We start from the raw sequence: 25,653 nt of genomic DNA, 5'->3' as shown, positions 1-25,653 counted from the left end.
TTCTATATTATGTCTCTATATGCAAATTAAAGCTAGGCTGTAACACCAGAAATTGTAAATTAGAACATTTTGCTTTTGTGATGTTTTATCATTCATTTTAATAGCTTTGGTTGAGTTAATATATAATTTTGTCTGAAAGCATTGAATGCCACATAAATTCTCTGTGGTCTTTGTGATGTTTGGTGATGGTTGACTGATGCATCATGTTTCCCAAAGCGACCTGGCATGGAAAATTGCAAGGCCTAGTCCCAAACCTAAAATAAGTTGAAACTAGACCCAATATAACAGTGGGTACCATCTTGTGGGCCATTTTCCTGTGTTTTATGGCATTCTCAGTGGAGAGGAGATTTTATAGAAAATGTCTGTTCCAATCCTCTCTTAAATTTGTGAAATTATGAAAAAGAAGAAAGGAGATTGAGTAGTCAGTTCCAAGGATATAGAATAGATGTCCCACTCTCAGATTATTGGATTACTCGAACATGTAAATGACAGACTCGTAGGGCTGAAGCTTCATACTGGGGGCAGCAAACAGACATCAACACTGTTCCTAGGTCTTCAACCCATCCCCAAGGGAAGCAAAATTTCACAAGGGCAACCTCTTAATTGGATTCGAGTCATATTCAACAGCCAATTAGAGGCTGCAGGGTTGGAGCAGAGGCGGACCAGGTGAAGTGCGGGCTCAATTTAAACTCCCCATAGCAACCATTAAAGGGGCTGTTGTGTGAGTGTTGAGGGAGCAAGTAGAAGATTGACGTTGAGCCTTGGCCTGGACTATAGTATCACAAATGTCATTGGAAAGACTGGCACCCAGGGCAGGGCAGCCCCTAGATTCTCAGATAACAACCTCAAGGCAATGATAGAAGCCAGGGGGGAGAGGAGGGAAGTCTTCCTCCCAGAGGGTGGCAGGAGGAGGCCATCCATAGACACCAAACAACCATGGGCTGGGATAGCAGCCACTGTCAGCAGCAGCTGTCTCAGCAGAAGCTCCTGGATTCAGTGCTGTACATCTACCTATCAAAACTTTGGCGAGGTGAACGCAACCTGCAGCCCTCAGGCCTCTGAGCTTGCATCCTCCGACAAACAGGCCACTTGAGGACCCTCAGGGCACATGTTACTCCAGAACATAGGGGCAGTGTGTGCCCAGGACAATTACTGAGCTCTCAGAATGGCTCCGGAGCCATAGTGCTGCTGACGAAATGTCACCACTGAAACATGCAACTCAAGTGGCTAGAGGAAGGTGAGATTGGCCATAGAATACAGCAATGCCTTATCTTTCTCTCTTTTTCCTCCCATGCAGGAGAAAATAGAGTTAATAAAACATACACCATTCTAGGCTTCATTGAAAAGGACATAGAGTATAAAATCAAGGAGGTTATGTTGAGCTATGTATGCCCGTATCTTTGTAACCTGACACTGGTTCGGCCTCAGCTGGAGTATTGCATTCAGTTCTGGGCAACACTCTTTAGGAAGGATGTGAAGGTATTTGAGAACATGCAGACAAGATTCACAGGAATGGTTCCAGGGCTGAGGAACTATAGTTATAAAGATAGACTGGAGAAGTTGGGATTGTTTTCCTAGGATAAGAGGAGGCTGAGAGGAGATTTGACGAAGGTATTCAAAATCATGGGGGTCTGGACAGAGTATAGAGAGAGAAATTGTTCCCACTCATGAAAGGATCTAGAACAAGAGGATGCAGAATTAAAGTAATTGGCAAAAGAAGTAAAAGCGATATGAGAAAAAACTTCATGCACCAAGTGGTTAGGGTCTGGAATGTACTGCCTGAGAGAGCGAGAGTGTGGTGGGGACAGGTTCAATCAGGCATTCAAAGAGAAACGACAGTGATTTGAAAAGGAAGAATGTGCAGGGGTACTGGGAGAAGGCAGAAGAACGGCACTGAGTGAATTGCTTATTCGGAGAAACTAGGTGGACACGATCAGCCGAATGGCCTCCTTCTGCACTGTAACTACTCTATGATTGTCAGTAGGGACCCGATGCCCTGCATTTCCTGAGTGCTGACAGCCCACTCTGCCTGCCACCTGTGCAGGACCTAGGGTACTTGTCTACCAATGTCCGAGTGCCCCTCTGTGTCATTGAGACTTTTATGGCTCTAAGGTAATTCCCTGGGTGACTATGATGGCTCCCTACTCTGTACCCAGCTCATTTAACAGCTTGTGTAGCCTGTACACACGCCATAAAAGTCTCAACTCCCCCCATTAATGAGCACTTAATAGCTCTTCAAGCACTTTAATTGTACTTAATTGGGGAATGGGCGGGATTACTATCCCTCCTACCCCCTTCACCAGGCCGATGAACAGCATCAGGAAACAGGCATGCAAGCTGGCATTGTATTTTCTGGCCCCATCCACCTCAATTCATTCATCCAGTGGGGCCCTGTGAGGAGGGATAAAATGACACCCCTATTCTACCACCCCAGCTCTGACCATAACAGGGTTTTTTTTTAATGAATTTAGAGAGGGTGTACTTTGCCAATACCGCAGCAGTCCCACTATTTATGCTTTAAGTTTGTAAAGAATTAGTGAGACAGTTTTTTTTAGCTTAAACAAAGAACAACATAAGTTTATTGAAACTTTTCCCCGAATTTAAAAAAAGCTAGATAAATCGCAACCACAATTCATATGTCACACACATTCCCTTGGCCCCACAAGCACACTAGTCTAGATGGCAGAATAAGAGGGTAGCTTATATCAGAGATTAATCACACCAAGGCATCATTAATAAATAGAAACCCCATTTATTACTTGTGCACAAGGGAGAACAATACAACAAGAGCTATTGTACCATCTCAAAGCAGAATACACAAACACTTGCTTAAAGCATTTTACAACCAGTCAGTAAAATTTGCACATCTCAATCTGCTTATTTTCATACGTTTACTGACCAATCCATGTTTTAGTTAATTTCTATTCCCACCACAACAGCTGCGGTGCCTACACACTTGGTTATCACAACTTTGATTACATTCGGCCTGAGAAACAACAGTGGTCAGACAAGATGGTATTGTTCTTCAAGGTTGCAGTATTTTTCTCTTAGGCCTAGGCTTTTAGTTCAATTTCTCCATTAACCCTTTTAGTACTAAGTGGGTTCCCTATTTGTCTAGGCCACCACACTTAAAGAGTCTTTTTTACGTGAAGAAACAGAGGAATATATAGTTAGCTGTTTTTTGGCTACTCTCAATATGGTGATTCCACATTCCCGCCATTTTGTTTAGTTGTCTTCTTGGATGTAGTTGTATAGAGCAGATTTCCATGTTTTATTCCCAAAAGATCTCGGCTTGCAGGACATTTCTCTTCTCTTTGAAAATCCGGGCGCAATACCTTTGAGAGAAAGAGAGAGAGAGAACAAACAGTCTTTTGCAGCCAGTTTTCAGTACAGCATTCTGATCTTTGATCTCTCTCCTTTTTGGCAGTGTCCTACTGAATGTATGTTCCAGGGAACTTCTATTCATCCATGTCTGCTGCAGTCATTGCTTTTAGAACAGGTAATAGCTTTTTGATGTCTCATCTCAGAAACTTTTGAAAAGCTTCAGGATAGTGTACATCAATGCAAAATATAAGGCTCAGGCATTTGCAAACAATCTTCAGCTGGAAGTGCCGAGTCAATTATCTATTTTGGCCTCCTCCATAGGTTCCCAGTTTCATAGATGCCAGTCTTCAGCCTTGAACTACAGAGTGAAATTCAATTCACTCCACATGATATCAAGAATGGCTGAAGGTACTGGATATTGCAAAGGCTACAGGCCCTGACAATATTCTAGCAATAGTACTGAAGACATGTGTTCCAGAACATGCCTTGCCCCTAGCCAAGCTATCCCAACACAACTACAACACTGGCATATACCTGGCAATGTGGAAAATTGCCCAGGCATGACCTGTATACAAAAAGCAGGACAAATCCACCCCAGCCAATTACCATCCATCAGTCTACTCTGCACCATCAGTAAAGTGATATTTAAAAGATTTAAAAGATTATCAGTAAAGTGATGGAAGGGGTCATTAACAGTGCTATCAAGTGGCTCTTGCTTAGCAATAACCTGCTCACTGATGCTCAGTTTGGGTTCTAAAAAGGTCACTCAGCTCCTGACCTCATTACAGCCTTGGCTCAAACATGGACAAAAGAGCTGAACTCCAGAGGTGAGGTGAGAGTGACTGTCCTTGACATTAAAGCAGCATTTGACTGAGTGCGGCATCAAGGAATCCTAGCAAAACTGGAGTCAATGGGAATCAGGATGAAAACTGAAAAGAGTCACACATAGTACAAAGGAAGGTGGTTGTGGTTGTTGGAAGCCAATCATCTCAGTTCCAGGACATTACTGCAGGAGTTCCTCAGGGTAGTGTCCTAGGACCAACAATCTTCAGCTGTAATAAAAACCAAAAAACTGCGGATGCTGGAAATCCAAAACAAAAACAGAATTACCTGGAAAAACTCAGCAGGTCTGGCAGCATCGGCGAAGAAGAAAAGAGTTGACGTTTCGAGTCCTCATGAACCTTCGACAGAACTTGAGTTCGAGTCCAAGAAAGAGTTGAAATATAAGCTGGTTTAAGGTGTGTGGGGGGTGGGGGGGGGGGCACGGAGAGAGACAGAGAGAGAGAAGTGGAGGGGGTTGGTGTGGTTGTAGGGACAAACAAGCAGTGATAGAAGCAGATCATCAAAAGATGTCACAAACAATAGAACAAAAGAACACATAGGTGTTAAAATTGGTGATATTATCTAAACGAATGTGCTAATTAAGAATGGATGGTAGGGCACTCAAGGTATAGCTCTAGTGGGGGTGGGGAGAGCATAAAAGATTTTAAAATATTTAAAAATAATGGAAATAGGTGGGAAAAGAAAAATCTATATAATTTATTGGAAAAAAAAACAAAAGGAAGGGGGAAACAGAAAGGGGGTGGGGATGGGGGAGGGAGCTCACGACCTAAAGTTGTTGAATTCAATATTCAGTCCGGAAGGCTGTAAAGTGCCTAGTCGGAAGATGAGGTGTTGTTCCTCCAGTTTGCGCTGGGCTTCACTGGAACAATGCAGCAAGCCAAGGACAGACATGTGGGCAAGAGAGCAGGGTGGAGTGTTAAAATGGCAAGCGACAGGGAGATTTGGGTCATTCTTGCGGACAGACCGCAGGTGTTCTGCAAAGCGGTCGCCCAGTTTACGTTTGGTCTCTCCAATGTAGAGGAGACCACACTGGGAGCAACAAATGCAGTAGACTAAGTTGGGGGGAATGCAAGTGAAATGCTGCTTCACTTGAAAGGAGTGTTTGGGCCCTTGGACGGTGAGGAGAGAGGAAGTGAAGGGGCAGGTGTCGCATCTTTTTCGTGGGCATGGGGTGATGCCATAGGAGGGGGTTGAGGAGTAGGGGGTGATGGAGGAGTGGACCAGGGTGTCCCGGAGGGAGCGATCCCTAAGGAATGCCGATAGCGGGGGTGAAGGGAAGATGTGTTTGGTGGTGGCATCATGCTGGAGTTGGCGGAAATGGCGGAGGATGATCCTTTGAATGCGGAGGCTGGTGGGGTGATAAGTGAGGACAAGGGGGACGCTATCATGTTTCTGGGAGGGAGGAGAAGGCGTGAGGGCGGATGGGTGGGAGATGGGGCGGACACGGTTGAGGGCCCTGTCAACGACCGTGGGTGGAAAACCTCGGTTAAGGAAGAAGGAGGACATGTCAGAGGAACTGTTTTTGAAGGTAGCATCATCGGAACAGATGCGACGGAGGCGAAGGAACTGAGAGAATGGGATGGAATCCTTACAGGAAGCGGGGTGTGAGGAGCTGTAGTCGAGGTAGCTGTGGGAGTCGGTGGGTTTGTAATGGATATTGGTGGACAGTCTATCACCAGAGATTGAGACAGAGAGGTCAAGGAAGGGAAGGGAAGTGTCAGAGATGGACCACGTGAAAATGATGGAGGAGTGGAGATTGGAAGCAAAATTAATAAATTTTTCCAAGTCCTGACGAGAGCATGAAGCGGCACCGAAGTAATCATCGATGTACCGGAGAAAGAGTTGTGGAAGGGGGCCGGAGTAGGACTGAAACAAGGAATGTTCCACATACCCCATAAAGAGACAGGTATAGCTGGGGCCCATGCGGGTACCCATAGCCACACCTTTTATTTGGAGGAAATGAGAGGAGTTGAAGGAGAAATTGTTCAGTGTGAGAACAAGTTCAGCCAGACGGAGGATAGTAGTGGTGGATGGGGATTGTTCGGATCTCTGTTCGAGGAAGAAGCTAAGGGCCCTCAGACCATCCTGGTGGGGGATGGAGGTGTAGAGGGATTGGACGTCCATGGTGAAGAGGAAGCGGTTGGGGCCAGGGAACTGGAAATTGTTGATGTGACGTAAGGTGTCAGAGGAATCACGGATGTAGGTGGGAAGGGACTGGACAAGGGGAGAGAGAAGGGAGTCATCAGCTTCATCAATGACCTATCTTCCATCATAAGGTCAGAAGTGGGGATCTAAGCTGATGATTGCACAATGTTCAGCACCAGTGTTGACTCCTCAGATACTGAAGCAGTTCACGTCCAAATGTAACAAGACCTGGACAATTTCCAGGCTTGGCCTGACAAATGGCAAGTAACATTTGCGACTCACAAGTGCCAGGCAATGACCATCTCCAAAGAGAGTGAATCTAACCAATGCCCCTTGACATTTGATGGCATTATCATCACAGAATCCCCCACTATCAACAACCTAGCAGTTACCATTGACTGGATTAACCATAAAAATACTACAAGAGCAGGTCAGAGGCTAGGAATTCTGCAGCAAGCAGCACACCTTCTGACTCCCCAAAGCCTGTCCGCCATCTACAAGGCACAAGTCAGGAGTGGGATTGAACACTGTCCACTTGCCTGGATGAGTGCAGCTCTTATAACACTGAAGAAGCTTGACACCATCCACAAGCAGTCCGCTTGATTGGCACCACATCCACAAACATTCACTCCTTCCACCACTGATACACAGTGGCATCAGTCTGTACCACTGACAAGATGAACTGTATGATTTCACCAAGGCTCCTGAGACAGTACCTTCCATGACCGGTACCATCTAGTAGGACAAGGGTAGCAAATACGTGGGAACACCACCACCTGGGAATTCCACTCCAAGCCATTCACCATCCCAACTTATAAATATATCTCCGTTCCTTCACTGTCGCTGGGTCAAAATCCTGGAACTCCCTCCCTAACAGCACTGTGGGTGTACCTACACCACATGGACTGCAGCAGTTCAAGAAGGCAGCTCACCGCCACCTTCTCAAGGGAAATTGGGGATGGGTAATAAATGCTGGCCTAGCCAGTGACACCCACATCCCATGAGTGAGTAACAAAAAAGCCTACAGGAGATGGGGGTCTTTCAAGCTCCCCAGGGCGTTGAGTGTCTATTCTGTTTCATCCCACTTGGTGGAGTGCAAGCTTGTATATTGTAGCCATCTGGCAGGCCTTCGTTGTCTTAAGGGGGTTTGTTTATTTTTTTAACTTCAGCCAGAAAAAAGAAAAATTATGTTTTTTTTAAAAAAAGCACACCTTCATAACAGATCTTTGGCCCATAGGACTCTACAGGATAGCCATACTTTTTTTTATAGGAACATGTTAAGTAGTAAATCTAATTAATGCACAATGGTCTAACACCTCATTCCAGGTGGGAAGCCTCCCCTCCAATTGCAAATATCAGTTATAACAGGTGCACACTGCTTACGGTCTCTGACCATGTAATGATTGAATAATGATGGACAACAGAAGCCCAGATTACTGCTTTCTGCAGGCAAGACTCACCAACAGAGTGCAAAATAAAATGTACCCAGTCTACTCGAGACTCTGCCTGACACTGCTGCCAGCAATTCATTATTAACGAGTCACACCTCTGTTATTCACATTTCCAGGTGCCGGAACAGCTGGACGTCAATAACCTAAAGCTGCTGCAACAACCCCACCAAGAAGCAGAGTTAAGAACAGTACGTTGCCTGTTTCTAAACACTCATGATTCAAAATCCAGGATTGCAAATCTGTTCCGAACTGTTGGTGGAATCGATAGAATTTGTCGCGTTCAATATTTTCTCTCCGTAGCTGATAGGATTGCACAAGTATGTATAGACTGGAATAGTCCACCATTGACCAAGTGAAAGGAAGAACTTGCATTTATATAGCGCCTTTCACATCCTCAGGATGGCCAAAGTGCTTCACAACCGTGTGAAATATTTTTGAAGTGTAGTCACTATTGTAATGTCAGCAGAAGTTGAAGCCAATTTTTTCACAATGTCCCACATACAAAAGAAAAATGAAATAAATGGCCAGATAACCTGCCTAGAGTGATGTTGGTTGATGGATTAATGTTTATCAGGGCAATATTATTGCTCTTCCTTGAGAACTGCCATGGGATCTTTTACATCCAGCTGAGAGAGCAGATCAGGCTTCAGCTTAATGAGAAGGTGCCTCTGTAATGCATTGAAATGTCTCTGAAGCTAAATCCCTGGTCTGGGGCTTGAGTTCAGAGCTCATTGAGTCCAGAAAGCCACCATTGACACCAAGTAACATTACCGCAATGTTTGATGGAAGTTCTAAAATGTTTCATTAAAATAATGGCATTTTGTGCAATGTGACATTTTTCTGAAGCAGTGGTTCTCAAACTTCTTTGGTTGAAGGACTCATTTTCAAAGGGATAGTTATCATGGACCTCGCCCCCACCCCTCTTTCTAAGTAATGGTACGATATAATACTCATAATACAAAAGTGCTATGTGTAATGAGTATTTTAATAATGCTTTTAAAAAAACAGGTATTTACTTACATTATCAGTGAGATGGGCGTGCCTGCTTCTTGCTGCAGAGTCTATCCTTATGCGCTTACTTCTTAGGTGAGACAGCCAACCCTCTTTGTGCTCGACATATGACTCCATTTCTGACTCCCAGCTTGGACCGAGCCTGCTTCTGGTCACTGCAGATTCACTTACTCTTGATGATGGCACCTCCTTGACAACAGTGCTCCGGACAGTTGCCCACATTGTCCGGCCCTACTCGACAAGCAATTTCACAATATTTTGCGAACCACGGAAAGTCTCTCTGGATCCCAGTACCCCAGCTTAAGAACCATTGCTCTAAACAAAAAATCTTGTACCTCAGAAGCTTTCTTTTTTCTTAATTCATTTCAAGGGATGTGAGCATCACTGGCAGGGTCAGCTTTTATTGCCCTCCCCTAAGTGTCCCTGAGAAGGTGGTGGTGAGCTGTCTTCTTGAGCTGCTGTACTCCATCTAGTGCAGGTGCACCCATAGTGCTGTTCTATTTGTCAAGGCAGCAGCAACATGGCTGTAGTCATGATGCATGCAGTTCCAGCCGCCTGGAGGCACTCTCATCCTCTAATTGGGTGCCAAGCCTGCCTCGTGGCCAATTAGGCCACTTACAATTAAAAATCACGTCACGAGTATGACACAGCTCTGGTGTGAGTTCGAGACCCGGAATTCATCTGGGTGTCCAGCCCTTTGACTCTATAGAGCTGAGATCTATCTAAGCCATTGTAAACCAGCCTCCCAATGCCAGTGTAATATTAAAATATTAATTCAGATTGGAAAAACTGCCAGAAAGTCAATCATGGCTGCATCACAAAATCAATAGAATAAATATATAATGACTGAGTGACCCAAATGTCTGCTTTGCACCAGGATTTCTAAGCAGGTTCAGGAACAGAGAAAGAAAAGCTCTTCCTGGAAGCTCTACAGGTTATGAGCTGCAAATGGGTTCTTTCAAATTGTACCTGTTGCCTTCTGAACTTAGATAAGTTGCTCTGTTGCTGAACCTAAAAACACCAAGAGGGCTTTCTTCTGAAGTCAATGCCCTCAAAGTATACCTTCCAGATTAACATGAAACAGACTTTAGTTATGACCATCTCTATCCATAAAAAGCCTCTTCATCCACCTCTTCAACTGTTATTTACGACTGTCAGCCGTGATGTTGTATATAACCCATAGCAACCTGCCTGTTGCTTTCAATGGTGAGTAGCTAATTTCTAAATGAAATGTTTTTACCTGGAGCTCAGGCAGTCTGTGCTACACATTTGTTTCAATTTCTTTTAGTGAAAGAATGCAAAGTTTGCAAAGAAAGACAGAAAATGGACATTGCTGATACTTAACGTCTAAAGGATATTTTAGTTATTGTGGGCCCTTTCGTACATCACCACTGGTGCACCTGATCATTCATGAACTGCTTATGCATAACTCACTCAATGAATAACCTAACTGTTGTGTGGTTTATCAGTTGGATAACAAGGCCCCTGACTCTCTGGTTCAAAACTGTATAGATGATTGCCAAAATGCAGGATACTGAATGGATGATTGGTGGTGAGAGGCGGTGAAGAGATGACAGGAGCATTAGTTTTTAGAGCAAATGAAGATACACAATGAGGTTCAGTGATTTAATGATAAGAAAAATGATCGAGTAGAAATGGGTACAAAGCAACATTTGAGTACATTTGAATCAGTGGCTATACTTCATTGGGTGTGATGCGTTTTGGAATATTCTAAGAGTATGAAAGTTGCATTATAGATGTTTTTTTTTAAAACAGAAGACATACAATTAACGTAGTTTAAACTCATCAGTGTTTCAAATTTCCTGAGATAAATTTCTTGATGGGCTTGGAGAAAATATTAGATTAATTGTGTGAGGATTCAGCACCCGTAGATTGGCTGAAACATATTTTATCATATGGAACTGCACTACTATAAACCTGGCACATGTAAGCTGCTGAACTTTAGTCTGGAGGCAGCCTGGCTGATGCATACATTGTGGGGAAGAGGACAATTGAGAGCAAAGATTTTTTTCTATTGTTATAATTATAATTTGGCAAAATGGAAGTTCATATCATAGACTGTATTATTAGTGACAGGTCTAATCATATCTGCATTAGGCAGGGCAATTTAAAGAGCTGCGAAGTCTTTTGGCAATGTTCGAGCCTCTGAGTCAAAAGGTTGCATGTCGACCACTTCAGAGACCTGAGCACGTAATCTGGGTTAGCACTCCAGTGGAGTACTGAGGAAGTGTGCATTGTCCAAGGTGCTGTGAGAAGTTAAACCGGAATCCTGTCTGGTTCTCTCAGGTAGCTATAAAAGGTTCAGAAACACTATATCAAAGAAGAGCAGGAAGTTCTTCTGGCATCCTAGCCAATATCTATCCCTCAACCATCATCACGAAAACAGATTATCTGGTCCTTATCACATTGCAGCTTGTGGGACTTTGCTGTACACCATTAGGCTGCTGTGTTTCCTACATCACCACAGTGACTACACTTCAAAGAGCTTAATTGTAGACATCCTGAAGTCAGGAAAGGTGCTATATAAATGTAAAATAAAAACAAAATTACCTGGAAAAACTCAGCAGGTCTGGCAGCATCGGCGGAGAAGAAAAGAGTTGACGTTTCAAGTCCTCATGACCCTTCGACAGAACCTGAGTTCGAGTCCAAGAAAGAGTTGAAATATAAGCTGGTTTAAGGTGTGTGGGGGGGGTGGGGGGGGGCGAAGAGAGAGAAGAGAAGTGGAGTGGGGGGTGTGGTTGTAGGAACAAACAAGCAGTGATAGAAGCAGATCATCAAAAGATGTCAACAACAATAGAACAAAAGAACACATAGGTGTTAAAGTTGGTGATATTATCTAAACGAATGTGCTAATTAAGAATGGATGGTAGGGCATTCAAGGTATAGCTCTAGTGGGGGTGGGGAGAGCATAGAAGATTTTAAAATATTTAAAAATATTGGAAATAGGTGGGAAAAGAAAAATCTATATAATTTATTGGAAAAAAAAGGAAGGGGGAAACAGAAAGGGGGTGGGGATTGAGGAGGGAGCTCACGACCTAAAGTTGTTGAATTCAATATTCAGTCCGGAAGGCTGTAAAGTGCCTAGTCGGAAGATGAGATGTTGTTCCTCCAGTTTGCGTTGGGCTTCACTGGAACAATGCAGCAAGCCAAGGACAGACATTTGGGCAAGAGAGCAGGGTGGAGTGTTAAAATGGCAAGCGACAGGGAAGTTTGGGTCATTCTTGCGGACAGACCGCAGGTGTTCTGCAAAGCGGTCGCCCAGTTTACGTTTGGTCTCTCCAATGTAGAGGAGACCACATTGGGAGCAACGAATGCAGTAGACTAAGTTGGGGGAAATGCAAGTGAAATGCTGCTTCACTTGCAAGGAGTGTTTGGGCCCTTGGACGGTGAGGAGAGAGGAAGTGAAGGGGCAGGTGTTGCATCTTTTGCGTGGGCATGGGGTGGTGCCATAGGAGGGGGTTGAGGAGTTGGGGGTGATGGAGGAGTGGACCAGGGTGTCCCGGAGGGAGCGATCCCTAAGGAATGCCGATAGCGGGGGTGAAGGGAAGATGTGTTTGGTGGTGGCATCATGCTGGAGTTGGCGGAAATGGCGGAGGATGATCCTTTGAATGCGGAGGCTGGTGGGGTGATAAGTGAGGACAAGGGGGACCCTATCATGTTTCTGGGAGGGAAGAGAAGGCGTGAGGGCGGATGGGTGGGAGATGGGCCGGACACGGTTGAGGGCCCTGTCAACGACTGTGGGTGGAAAACCTCGGTTAAGGAAGAAGGAGGACATGTCAGAGGAACTGTTTTTGAAGGTGGCATCATCGGAACAGATGCGACGGAGGCGAAGGAACTGAGAGAATAGGATGGAGTCCTTACAGGAAGCGGGATGTGAGGAGCTGTAGTCGAGGTAGCTGTGGGAGTCGGTGGGTTTGTAATGGATATTGGTGGACAGTCTATCACCAGAGATTGAGACAGAGAGGTCAAGGAAGGGAAGGGAAGTGTCAGAGATGGACCACGTGAAAATGATAGAGGGGTGGAGATTGGAAGCAAAATTAATAAATTTTTCCCCCTTGTCCTCACTTATCACCCCACCAGCCTCCGCATTCAAAGGATCATCCTCCGCCATTTCCGCCAACTCCAGCATGATGCCACCACCAAACACATCTTCCCTTCACCCCCGCTATCGGCATTCCTTAGGGATCGCTCCCTCCGGGACACCCTGGTCCACTCCTCCATCACCCCCTACTCCTCAACCCCCTCCTATGGCATCACCCCGTGCCCACGCAAAAGATGCAACACCTGCCCCATCACTTCCTCTCTCCTCACCGTCCAAGGGCCCAAACACTCCTTTCAAGTGAAGCAGCATTTCACTTGCATTTCCCCCAACTTAGTCTACTGCATTCGTTGCTCCCAATGTGGTCTCCTCTACATTGGAGAGACCAAACGTAAACTGGGCGACCGCTTTGCAGAACACCTGCGGTCCATCCGCAAGAATGACCCAAACTTCCCTGTCGCTTGCCATTTTAATACTCCACCCTGCTCTCTTGCCCACATGTCTGTCCTTGGCTTGCTGCATTATTCCAGTGAAGCCCAACGCAAACTGGAGGAACAACATCTCATCTTCCGACTAGGCACTTTACAGCCTTCCGGACTGAATATTGAATTCAACAACTTTAGGTCGTGAGCTCCCTCCTCCATCCCCACCCCCTTTCTGTTTCCCCCTTCCTTTTTTTTCCAATAAATTATATAGATTTTTCTTTTCCCACCTATTTCCATTATTTTTAAATATCTTAAAATCTTTTATGCTCTCCCCACCCCCACTAGAGCTATACCTTGAATGCCCTACCATCCATTCTTAATTAGCACATTCGTTTAGATAATATCACCAACTTTAACACCTATGTGTTCTTTTGTTCTTTTGTTGTTGACATCTTTTGATGATCTGCTTCTTTCACTGCTTGTTTGTCCCTACAACCACACCCCCCCCTCCACTTCTCTCTCTCTCTCTCTCCGCCCCCTCCCACACACCTTAAACCAGCTTATATTTCAACTCTTTCTTGGACTCGAACTCAAGTTCTGTCGAAGGGTCATGAGGACTCGAAACGTCAACTCTTTTCTTCTCCGCCGATGCTGCCAGACCTGCTGAGTTTTTCCAGGTAATTCTGTTTTTGTTTTGGATTTCCAGCATCCGCAGTTTTTTTGTTTTTATCGCTATACAAATGTAGTCTATTTTTGCCTTTAAGGAATGATTGGCGAAATATATATTTGTGAATTAAAAATGAGGTGTGCATGAGAATTAAAAATTGTTTAGTTTGTTTTTGCAGTGAGACAGTTCATGTTTATCAAGATTTTAGGAGAGGACATGCATTTTCACTGTAGCTACTAACTGAGACCAATAGCTGCATTTCAGGTTCCAGCTGGCAGAGTTGCATTTATATTCTCTTGATCCTGCTTGGCTGATATTTGAGAAACTCTGGACGGGAGTCAAGCATTATTCTGGATATAGCTGTACAGGTCTCTCCAAAGTGAAAATGTAAATGTTTAGAAAGTGGGGAGGGAAAAGAGTTTTCACTCTAAATCTAAACTGATTGAGTTTACAAAGTGCCCAGTGGGTTTACCAGGCCCTGTTCATTTAAAACCAGGTTTGGCAATGCACTATTTACAATACATGCAGTGTGCAATCAGAGTGTTGTAAGGCTACCACTTCTAGAGGGTCAGACTCTACTTCGCTCCAGAGTCTCTGACTTTGGAATCACACAGCCAGTTACAAAATTTCTTCACACTGAAACTTGGAGCATAAATGCACCTTTAGTTTTCAGGTAGTGTTTAAGTGCGAAGTGATTACCCACTTATGTGCTCTTTACTGAGATTTGTACATGATCCATAGCTGAATTAAATGAACAGTCAAACTCCTAAACACAGTCCAAAAAGTAAACCAAAACGGAAGCTGTGAGCCCCACATGACTCATCTGTGGAAATATTAGTCAGACAAACTCAGTTGTTTCAGTGATTTTGGTAACACCATTAGGAGAAAGTTAACAGCAGGATTCAAACTAGGAAACAATTGTCAGATTGACCACTAATTCATGGACCTCTATCCTGGTTGGAAGATCAACAGTGCAAGCAAACTTCCTTCATTAGCCTCATTCAGTATTCACTCCACAAAAAACTAGTAATGCATGCCAAAAAGGAGATTTAAAAAAGTTTATAAGATGGATAAGGAATGATGCCTTGTATTTTGTCACTGTAACTATTCAGAACGTGGTCAAGATTTCACAATTTATAATGGGTGGTTTCTATGAAATGCCAGATTTGTCCTCTGTCATAAAAGAGACCTTCACATTTAACTAAATTTCTTTTTCTATTCCTTGACCCCTTATCTCATATTTTCAAAGGCAATATGAATGAAACAAAAAATTTATATAAGTGCAGTATGCTGGACAAGTACAGACATGAAGATGCGTTCACAGTTTGGTGTTTGCATAGTTGTCCCACCCAACTCCCCATCTTTAAGTTTACATGGTTACAAGCATTGCTTTCAAAAGATTGGCTTTTGTTATTTCTTCTCTGCAGTCAATCATCAGCAACCAACTCTTTTGTGAGACAGAATTGATAACTTTAAGGCAATTAAACACACCCAGATACAACATACTTACAGTGAAAGGAGCATAATGCAAACCAAACTAGGAGGACTGCTATTTGAATTATATTCAGCTGCCAAGGCTCAAAGCTCTGGAATTCCTTTGCTAAAGCTCTTCAACCTTCTAACTCTCTTCCCTTTAAGATGCTCCTTAAAATGTATCTCATTGACCAAGCTTTTGGTCACTCATCCAAATATCCTCTTATGGAGCTCAGTGTCGACTTCTGATTGACAATGCCCCGATGAAGCGACATATAAATAAAATATGTAGCTGTTATAATCTAACACCTAATTTTTCAACACAATCATTTAAATTGCAGAGTTTAGCAGAAAACCAAAACTGCATAGACGTTGGAAATTTAAAATAAAAACAGAAAATTCCGAAAATACTCAGGTTAGGCAACATCTGTGGAGAGAGAAAGCGAATTAATGTTTCAGGTTGATGACCTTCCATAAGTTCCAGTAAAAGGTTATAGAACAAAGATTAGTATAATTTTTATTGTAGATAATAGTTAATTTAATGAAAACTACAAAATGATGTAGCGTAAAGCTACATAAAAATGCTACAAGAGAAATAAGGGGACCTTCACATCAAACATAAAAAGCATTATTTTGTACTTGCAAATAAATTTGTCAGAATTAATTTTATAATCCAGCAATAGAGACATGAGGAGGCATGGTACTGAAAATGGAATTGTAGTGTCAAAGAATTTCACAGCACAGAAGAAAGACATTCAGCCTGTGTTGGTTCTTCACTAGAATAATGCAAGATTAATATCACTACCCTAGTCTTTCCCAATATCCTGTATTTCCTTCTGTTTCAAATCTTTATTCTGTTAAGGGTAGGGGAAGCAAATTCAATAGTAGTTTTCAAAAAATTTATTATTTTTTGGATATAAACTTGAAGAAGGAGAAATTTGGAAGATAATGGGTAAAAAGTAGGGGAGTGGAACTAATTGGATAACTCTTTTAAAGAGTCTGTACAGGCATGATGGATCAAATGGCTCTCTCTGTGTTCTGTGATTCTCTGACTCAGTTTCCCTTAAAGGACTGAATGGTCTTGACCTCAACCATTCCTTGTGGCATAGCATTCTATTCTCAAGACATTATTCTCATGGTTTTGGAAACAATGTCGACTGATTATCACACCTCAACAGAAAACATCTCCTGTTGAGTGATATCACAAGAATAGAAGTGGTCTGAGTTGAAAGAAAGAAGATTCTGGGTGAAAGACATGCTTGTTTTTTCCCTACCAGGAATACATAAGAAAAAGGGTTAAAAAGCCAGCTGAAAACCTAATCTGTGTGTTCTAGTTCTGATGTGGTAATGCAGTTCTGTTGAAGGGTCATGAGGACTCGAAACGTCAACTCTTTTCTTCTCCGCCGATGCTGCCAGACCTGCTGAGTTTTTCCAGTTAATTCTGTTTTTGTTTAGGTCAATTGCTAGGCCTTGTTCTGGGAGTTAAAATCAACCCCATTATGTTTGTGCGGAGCAGTTTGCAGATTTTAGTTACACAACTCCCAAGATTAGTTTCCTTTCACTGTATGGATTTGATTTGTTTAATCATGATTAGTAACAAATGATTTGCTAAAGGTGGGTCAATTATTTTTATCTGTAGAGCAAAATATCCTTCAAGACATAACATTTCAAGGAGGGGACGAGTGAGAATTTAAAACAGGACCCTACCGGATTTGAATGGGTATCTTTAGTGCCTGTAATTTAACAATAATGTTAACAGGATTGGGGTAGGGACCAGCATTTAGTCCCGACGCATCATCGCATGCTTTTGCACACCCATACGTGTCATATGTGTGTCTGCAAATCGAGCTGAAAATCCTGCCCTAAGTGTGTGTGTGTGTGTGTGTGTGTGTGAGAAAGTGAATGAGTGTATGTGTGTGAGAGATTGAATGAGTGTGTGTGAGTGTATGTGTGAGTGAATGAGTGTGCGTTACTGTGTGTGTGAGAGTGAATGAGTGTGTGTGAGTGAATGTGTGTGTGTGAGATTGTGAATGAGTGTGTGTATGCGAGATTGATTGTGTGTATGAAATTGTGAATAAGTGTTTGTGTGTGAGAGAGTGAATGAGCATGTGAGCGAGATTAAGGGGAGGATTTTCCCCTTGTTGGGTGGGCGAGCCTGGGAGCAGCCGCGAAAGGGTTCGCTGCCAGCGATCGGGCCCCGACCACGGTTTCACGCTGGTTGGCCAATTAATGGTAAGCTAGTGTGCGCGCTGAGAATCTCAGCGCTGCTGGGGTGGAGGCGGGAGGGATGCAAGCGCTGAAGTTGGTGCATGCACGGAGGAATGCTCACTGAAGGCACGGAGCTGCCTCAGCAAATAGAAGAATTTTAAAATGAAAAATAAAGATTTGAAAAATAATAGAAACATGACCCCACATATGACTCTGTCACATGAACAGGGACATATGAAAAATGACTTCAAAAATGTTTTATTGTTTTTTTATTCATTGTTGGAAATCTCATCCCGCCCATGGATGAGGCTTTGCAAAAAATGCAAAGGCCGCCTGGCCTATTCGCCTGCCTGCCAACCATAAGATTGGACAGGCAGTGAAAAATTCAAATGAATTAATTGATTAATGGGCTTAGTAACCCTCTTAATTGTCGGCAAGCACAGTGCCAACTCTTGAGTGCTCATCTGCCAACCAAAATATTGTGTGAGTGCGCGATGACATCGGGATGCTCGCCCAATGTCATAACACGTTATTTCATGCTTGTGCATATCGGGTGCATGCACCTACATGCCAAGCTGAAAATCCTGCCCTAAGTGTGTGTGTGAGAGTGAATGTGTGTGTGTGTGTGTGTGTGTGTGTGTGTGTGTGTGTGAGAGATTGACTGAGTGTATGTGAGAAGACAAGTGAGTACGTGTGAATGAGTATGTGAGAGAGTGTGTGTGAATGAATGCGTGTGAGAGAGTGAGTGACTGTGTGTGTGAGACAGAGAACCTTGATTGGGAATGAGCCGGACGCACACACGCATGCACCCACAAACAACACCACACATACACACACACACACACCCCCTCCTCCATCTTCGTCACCCTCCCAATAACCTATCCACACCCCAGGCTGAGTGAGGAGCAAAACCCAGGCTGACAAACACCCTGCTTTCAGCCCTCGCTTTCATATGAGTTTTGTTGAGGCCAGCTCAGAGTGTGCACCACCAGTGGCGAATGTAAAGTCGATATTAGTTAAACCCAACTCCTTAGCCTGGTCCCCTCCCCCTTCCCTGGTGACCAGGACCTTGTCCATCTGTCTCTAGCTCTGCTTGTTAAATGAAAAGGCAAGACGCTTTTATTTGCTCTGCTGCTTGGCACTTTTTAATGATCATTTTTATTAGTTATTCATTACTAAAATGATTAATTTATTGCTTTGACATTGTTTGTTTATGTTTGCTTTGTAACTTAACTTTTTTTGAAATTCATGTTTAACATTATGGCAAACCAGAGCTCAGGCAGTTGCTGCTGGGTTTCTTGTTGGAGAGGAATGAGGGACTCACAAGAAATCTGACTGCTTTTTAGAGGGCTGGCAAAAGGGGCTATTTTTGCTTGGGAATTGTTCAGCACATCTGGTGGTATCTGTGCAGAGAGAAACAGAGGTCAGTGATCCTTTGTCAGGACGAGTGAAGATTGTGGACCTGAAGCATTGACTTCGTTTCTCTCTCCACAGATGCTGCCTGGCCTGCTAAGTATTTCCAGCATTTTCTGTTTATATTTCAGATTTGCAGTACTCCTAACATGTGTTCCATGCTGGGCATTCGTAAGTGTGGCTCGTTTCAATTTAAACTAGAAAAATATTTATCACTCAATGCAAAGTGTAATTTTTCTGTTAACAAAGCCCTCTTGTGTGACTAGAAGTAGCACATTATTGCAGGTGAATTGGTTGGTGTCAATTTACTGGTAGTATTTGCCATTTTAAACTTGGAAATGAAACCAGGAATCATGTGCCATTGGAATACATCATTGTTAGTTCAGGATATTCTCATTTGTACATAGGATTGTTGCTTGTGGTGCTTGAGATTCAATTCTTTTGGATGTTGCTGTCCGGATATTGCATAGGACCAGGTTCAAAGAAGCAGAGCTGGTTGCATAATATGAACAACCAAAACAGAAAATACTGGAAAAACTCAGTAGGTCTGACAGCGTTTGTGGAGAGAGAAATGGAGTTGACGTTTCGAGTCCGTATGACCCTTCTTCTGAGCTAGCAGGGTGGGTTTTTGCTGAGTTTTTCCAGCATTTTCTGTTTTTGTTTCAGATTTCCAGCATCTGTAGTATTTTGCATTTATCTTATATGAACGACCAAGTTGTGTGTAATTGACTGACAAAGCCGTGGTCAGAAAGTATCTCATACCGAAACCTGAGCTTTCGATGGGCTTCAGATAGAAGCATAGAGTACAAAAACCTAAAGTTTTGCTAAACCTGTATTAACAGTTTGATCCCATTGGGACTATGGTTCCCAATTCTGGGCACTTGAAGGATGTGAGGAGAGTGTTAAAGTGGGAGTTGGGGTGGGGTGGGGAGGGGGGGTGGTGGGTGTCACAGTTCAGGGGCTCAGAAACAGGGTAAGTACCAGGGCCCATGATTTTTCTACCTGGTCCTGGTTGGAGGTGTAAATATCTGTGGGAGATTTGACTGTTGCAGCTTGAAAACATCACAGCAGCTCCCTGGGTGTCTTGCACAGACATGCATGATGATAATTTGGTGGTGGTGTAACAGCCAAACATTAATGAAGTGGAACAAAAATAAAAATAGCTGGAAAAACTCAGCAGATCTGACAGCATCTGCGGAGAGGAACACAGTTAACGTTTCGAGTCTGTATGAAATGGAATCCCTTTCAGCCTATGAATTCTCCTGGGTGATCTGAAGGGGATCTGATTGCACATATATGGCAATCTGTAACTCCCTGGGCTTGTGGGAATCCAGCCAAAGCAGCAAGTCTGAGCACCTTTCATCCTCATCAGTAATGAAGCCATTCGAGAGCTGGGCCTGGCATATGTGGCATCTGTCACCTGGGAGATGCATTTGTGGGGAGCAGATTGTAAGATTCTACAAGTGTCACCAGCGGATCCTTGGAAGGAGTCCAACTTTTCCTCATAAGACAACCTGCTCATTCCAGGTATCAATCTAGTAAATTTCCTTTCAACCACCTCCAACTTATTTACATCATTCCTTAAATAAGACTAAAACTGCACACAGTATTCGAAGTGCAGTCTCACCAATACCCTGTACAACTGAAGCATAACATCCTTACTTTTATGTTCAATCCCTCTTGTAATTCCAGATAGCATTCCATTAGCCTTCTTAATTACTTACTTGACATCCAAAGTATTGAGAGTCACTTCCAAAGCAGTGAAGGTACAGCCTCAAAATAAGTCCTGCGAGCAAAAGCCTTTCACTTAGGCAAGGAAGTATTTACTATTTAGATATTTAGTATTTAAAGCCTTTCTTGTCTGTTGACTGTTCAGCCCCTACAATCGTTTCTGTTCCCTAATCTTTTTTTAAACCTGTCAAATTCCCAGAAGCCCAGGAAACCTGTGCACTCAGACTTAAAGGCAGAATCCTGGGCAACTGCACTCAGTTGCCAATGAAAATATTTATATTTCAGACTCTCTTGTACCACGGAGTTTTCCCATATACTAACAATTGTGCTTGGGTTAAGTGCAGGAGTCAGCGGGTTCCTGCCAGCTTCCCAACACGGGGACAGTTTCTGGTCTTTTAACCCGCCACCCGTACTGAAACCGGCCCACCCTGCCAGGCGAAATGCCTCCTTACGATTGTTTTCACAGAAACCCCACCCGTGCTTTGTGTTTTTTTACCTGGTGAGAACCAGTGGCCTGCAAAGCTCCTGCCTGATACATGCCATCTGATCAAAGAGGCTTTTTGATCCTTCATCTCTTTAAATTATTATATACCTTTGCCAATTTAACCTCAGTGTCCCAGCTAATATTGACCGTTAATATTGGATAGCAGGCTAGTATCAGCCTCTTTGAAAAAAATATTCATGTCATATTTTAATTGAAGAATTTTTTCCTCAGTTTCAGCCTTGCTGTTTTGGAATTCCAGCTTTCTCTCTAATTTTTATTCACACAGCTGTGCTGTCATACCCAAAGCTTGCCCCACCCAGAGCTCCATGTCAGGCCAACACAAAAAGCCAATCTCTTCTCAGAGGGAGGTATTACACACTGACAGATAAGCTCGGAGTTTGAGAAAACTTTCAAGGTAGTGCTGTGGATTGTTGGAAAACAACAGCTGATCTTACTTCTGCAGGTATGTTTTTTTCTCATATGTCAAAAAATGTGTTTAAGTATTGTGAACCAACTAAGCAAAGAACTTCATTGTGAATGTTGCAATATGAGCTTTCGGAGAAGGGAAAAAATAAAAACCATAGCCAAAATTGAGCTTTTGCTGAAAAGCAGAAACAGCTTTGCGATTAATCAAAGAAAGGCAAAACCCATTTAAACCTTAATTATTTGTTTAAACCAGCGTACATGACTGATATTTTTGATTCAGCACTCAACATGTAAACTCAAAGAATTAAAGTAGTTTGCATTGTAATACTGCAGTGAGTACTACATGTCACAGGAGCAGATTCTGTATTTGTGATTTCTTTCCAAACTATCTTTTCAAATGCATTTGAAAGATTGAGTATGGAGGTAAGAAAAACCTGTGCATGTTGGATGGTCTAAATGATGACTGTGAAAGGTGAATGGAATGATAAGAACCAGACATTTTAAATCATTATCCTTATTAGAACATGAATGTGTTTTGCATGTATTGCATTTATGTTGTTGAGAAGGGAATTACAGTAGAGCCTAGCTCACCTATATAAAGCCATAGAAATGAATTATCATCAATCCAAATGTTCTTCTGATTGAACTTGGAATCCTATCATTTGAGTTACAGATTAAATTGCAAAGGGGTTTTGCTCTGTCACAGAAACTGATGCCTATTCTGATACCAATTATCATATCTAGTTTTGTCTTTGACCTATTTCTGTGCATAGTAACCTGTCATGCCAATAGTGTGCCCAGAGCTGTACCAAATTTAGGTCCCTCTTTTGATCCAGCCCCTAGTTCTGATTAATGGCTTCCTCTAGGCACACCAGAAACTGGAATCCGGTTAAACGATCAGATTAGTGCTAAAGGCATCAGATGCATAAAAGAAAACATCTTTCAAGGGAATTGTGCCCTGTCCTTTGCCAGAAGGAAGAGCAAACTGAGAGGCAGAATACAGAAGATTGCCTGAGGACATGCAGAGGCTGAGGAGTGGGCAGATATGTGGCTTAAATATTTTGAGAATGTTTCAAAGAGGGTCAATGATTGCAATGTATTTTATGTAGTCCACATAGATCTCAGTAAGGCTTTTGACAAGCTCCCACATGGCAAACTGTTCAGAAAAGTAAAAGCCCATGGGATCCAAGGACAAGTGGCAAGTTGGGTTTGAAATTGGCCCAATGACAGGAAGCAAAGCATAATGGTCAATGGGTGTGTTTGTGACTGGAAATGTGTTTCTAGTAGGATTTGCAGGGCTCCTTTTATGCCCCTTGCTTTTCCTGGTATATATCAATGATTTAGATTTAAATGCAGGTGGCGTGACTAAGAAATTTGCAGAGGACCCAAAATTAGACGTGTGTTTGATAGGAAGAAAGTTATATGCTGGAAGATTTAAATGAACTAGTTAGGTGTGCAGAAAAGTGACAAATGAAATTCAATTTTTGACGACCTTTGACACAGTTTGGAAAATGTGTATTTTCTTTAAAATGTCTGTGGAATCTGCTGTTGTTTTTAAGAATGTTTGTGAAGGAGTTTTAAGAGTTTACATCAATGATAAAGGGATAAATTGCACCTTTCTTGGATAATAAGCAACATTGGTCCATGTGACCTAGTGACCCTTGACCTCAAAGCTGTACCAACGGGAAGGAAGTTAGGATATAGATGCCATATGTGGTCAGACACAAAGGAGTGCTGCAGACACAAAGCAGAGCTACAAGCAGAGAAGCTGAAAGGTGAAGGCCCAGTTACAGACAAAATGAAAAGCAGAGAGATTCAAAAAGAGGAACACACTGAATTCTTCTGAGAAGAAGCAAATCACCCTCAGGAAGAGGTCAGTTTTTCTGTTTGGCAGAAAAGGAGAAAGGAGCCCTTGGAGGCAATATGTGAGCTGGCTAAGAAAGGTCTAAGATCTGGAAAGATATGTTTTCCCAGATGTGGCCAAACCATGATCTGGGGTGTTATTGGTTGATTGATTGAAAAGGAACCCTGGAAAGCTACACCATAAGGAATGTTGTGACCTGAGGGAGAGGGAGTTTGTAGAAGTGTACTTGCTGATGATAATCATACCTATGAAACTCTGAGTTGAAAGCTGTTTTTGGATAGGACTCTTAACCTACTCTGCATGAATAAAGAACAGCAGATTGTGCAACTGTGGCCCAAATCTTCCACCCCACCGTGTGTGGGTCCCCCCTGCAGCCGGGCCGGTGGGCCACTGAAATCTCCGTTCACATCAGTGGGACCGGAAGATGCCGCTGGCACGAGGGGCTGGAAAATTCCGACCTGTGTAGCTCCGTAAGTCTTGAAGGGTAATGCTTGTAGTTGTGTAAGACGTGTCTTTGTTGTATTGACTATTTAAAGTGAAATTTACTTTTTTATCTGACAGATCAATTGCCTGTTAATTCACATTTAATGTACATTGTTTCTGATTCATGTTAAAGCAAAAGCTACAAAATGTGGAGTCTTGTTGGTAATTTCTTCATCCAGGGGTGATTCAGTAAATTTGGTTATTTTGGTTTACAGTTTCCATGTGGAGATTGTAACAATCTGGAAAAGTATGAGGTAATGCATTTGGGAGGGCAAAAATGCCAAAGAAATACACATTAACTGGTAAGATACTAAGAAGCGTAGACGAACCTCAGAGTACATGTCCACAGATTTTTGAAGGTAGCAGGACTGGTAAGTAAGTTAGTTAAGAAGGTATATGGGTTAATATTCCTTCATTAGCCAAGACATAGATTATAAGAGTAGAGAAGTTGTGCTAGAAATGGATGAAACATTAGTTAGGCTGCAGCTCGAGTACTGTGTGCAGTGCTGGTCACCACATTGCAGGAACGGTATGATCACACTAGAGAAGATATAGTGGCATTTACAAGGAAGTTGACAGGAATGGATAATTTTGGTGATGAGGAAAGATTGGATAGACTGGGGTTGTTTTCCTTGGTACAAAGGAGGCTGAAAGGAGATTTATTTGAGGCGTATAAAATTATCCAAGGCCTATAAAGAATGGATATAAAATATCCATTAGCTTTAGCTGACAAATGAGTAACCAAGGGGCAAACTTTTAACATAATTGATAGAAGGGTTAGAAGATATTTGAAGATTAATCCTTCTCACCAGGAAGGCGGTAGGGGTCTGGAGCTCATTCCCTGAGAGGGTGGTCGAGGCAGAAACCCTTACCGTATTTAAAAAACACTGGGATATGCTGTACAGGATTATGGACAAATTAAGAGCTGGAAAGTAGGATTACACTGGATAACCCTTTGTCGATTGGCACAGCCATGATGGGTCAAATGGCCTCCTTCATAAATTCCTAAATGTGTCTGTGCTTTTCACCTCAACTACGTCATGGCCAGAAATTTTTGCTCGTCAGGAGGGCACGCGCCTGACCCAAATGAGCATAAAATGACATACGATGACATCAGGCAAGTGTCCCGACATCATCGCGCACTCGCGCGATATTTCCCAGTGTGCCCGCCGACAATTAACAGGCCTATCAAGGCCATCAAAGATCCAATTAAATGATCTTTTTTGCTGCACATCCAAACTTACAGTTGGCGGGCAGGTGAAAAGGCCAAGCGGGCTTTGGGTTTTTTTGCGAAACCTCATCCACGGACGGGATGAGGTTTCGATCAGTCATTAAAACAAGTCAAAGTGTTTCAAGCTAATTTCTAACACATGACAGGGACATATGAGGGGACATGTTATTAACATTTTTTAAATCTTTCTTTTTTTATTTTCAAAAATCTTTACCTCCCTGAGACAGCTCTGTGCCTCATGGAGCTTTTCCCGCGTCCATGCGGGAGCTTCCGTGCTTGTCCTCCTCATCCCGCCAACCCCCCCCCCACGCCTCCACAGGTAGCGCTGAGTTCTGCAGCGCGCATTTCACGCTGGACTGGCCTTAATTGGCCTGCCAGTGTGAAATCGCTGTTGGGTCCTGATCGCAGGCGGCG

General features: G+C 43.1%; 1 protein-coding gene across 4 annotated transcripts in view; it reads left to right on the top strand.

Annotated features, from left to right (window-relative positions):
• The window catches only part of LOC121291385 (gap junction beta-4 protein-like), a 41,740-nt gene that overhangs the window by 5,589 nt on the left and 10,498 nt on the right, over positions 1-25,653 (top strand). Inside the window, exons 2-5 of one of the 4 annotated variants that reach the window (XM_041212476.1) lie at positions 3,428-3,499; positions 7,880-7,951; positions 21,522-21,698; positions 23,807-23,995. The gene's annotated coding sequence lies outside the window, so the exon portion shown is untranslated. Of the gene's footprint in view, positions 1-3,427; positions 3,500-7,879; positions 7,952-20,392; positions 20,548-21,521; positions 21,699-23,806; positions 23,996-25,653 lie in introns of all 4 variants that reach the window. The other 3 variants (XM_041212474.1, XM_041212473.1, XM_041212477.1) reach the window with 3 other exon arrangements.

Source organism: Carcharodon carcharias, chromosome 19 (genome assembly GCF_017639515.1).
Source record: "Carcharodon carcharias isolate sCarCar2 chromosome 19, sCarCar2.pri, whole genome shotgun sequence".
Classification (NCBI taxonomy): domain Eukaryota; kingdom Metazoa; phylum Chordata; class Chondrichthyes; order Lamniformes; family Lamnidae; genus Carcharodon; species Carcharodon carcharias.
This window is presented reverse-complemented; position numbering and strand designations above follow the sequence as displayed.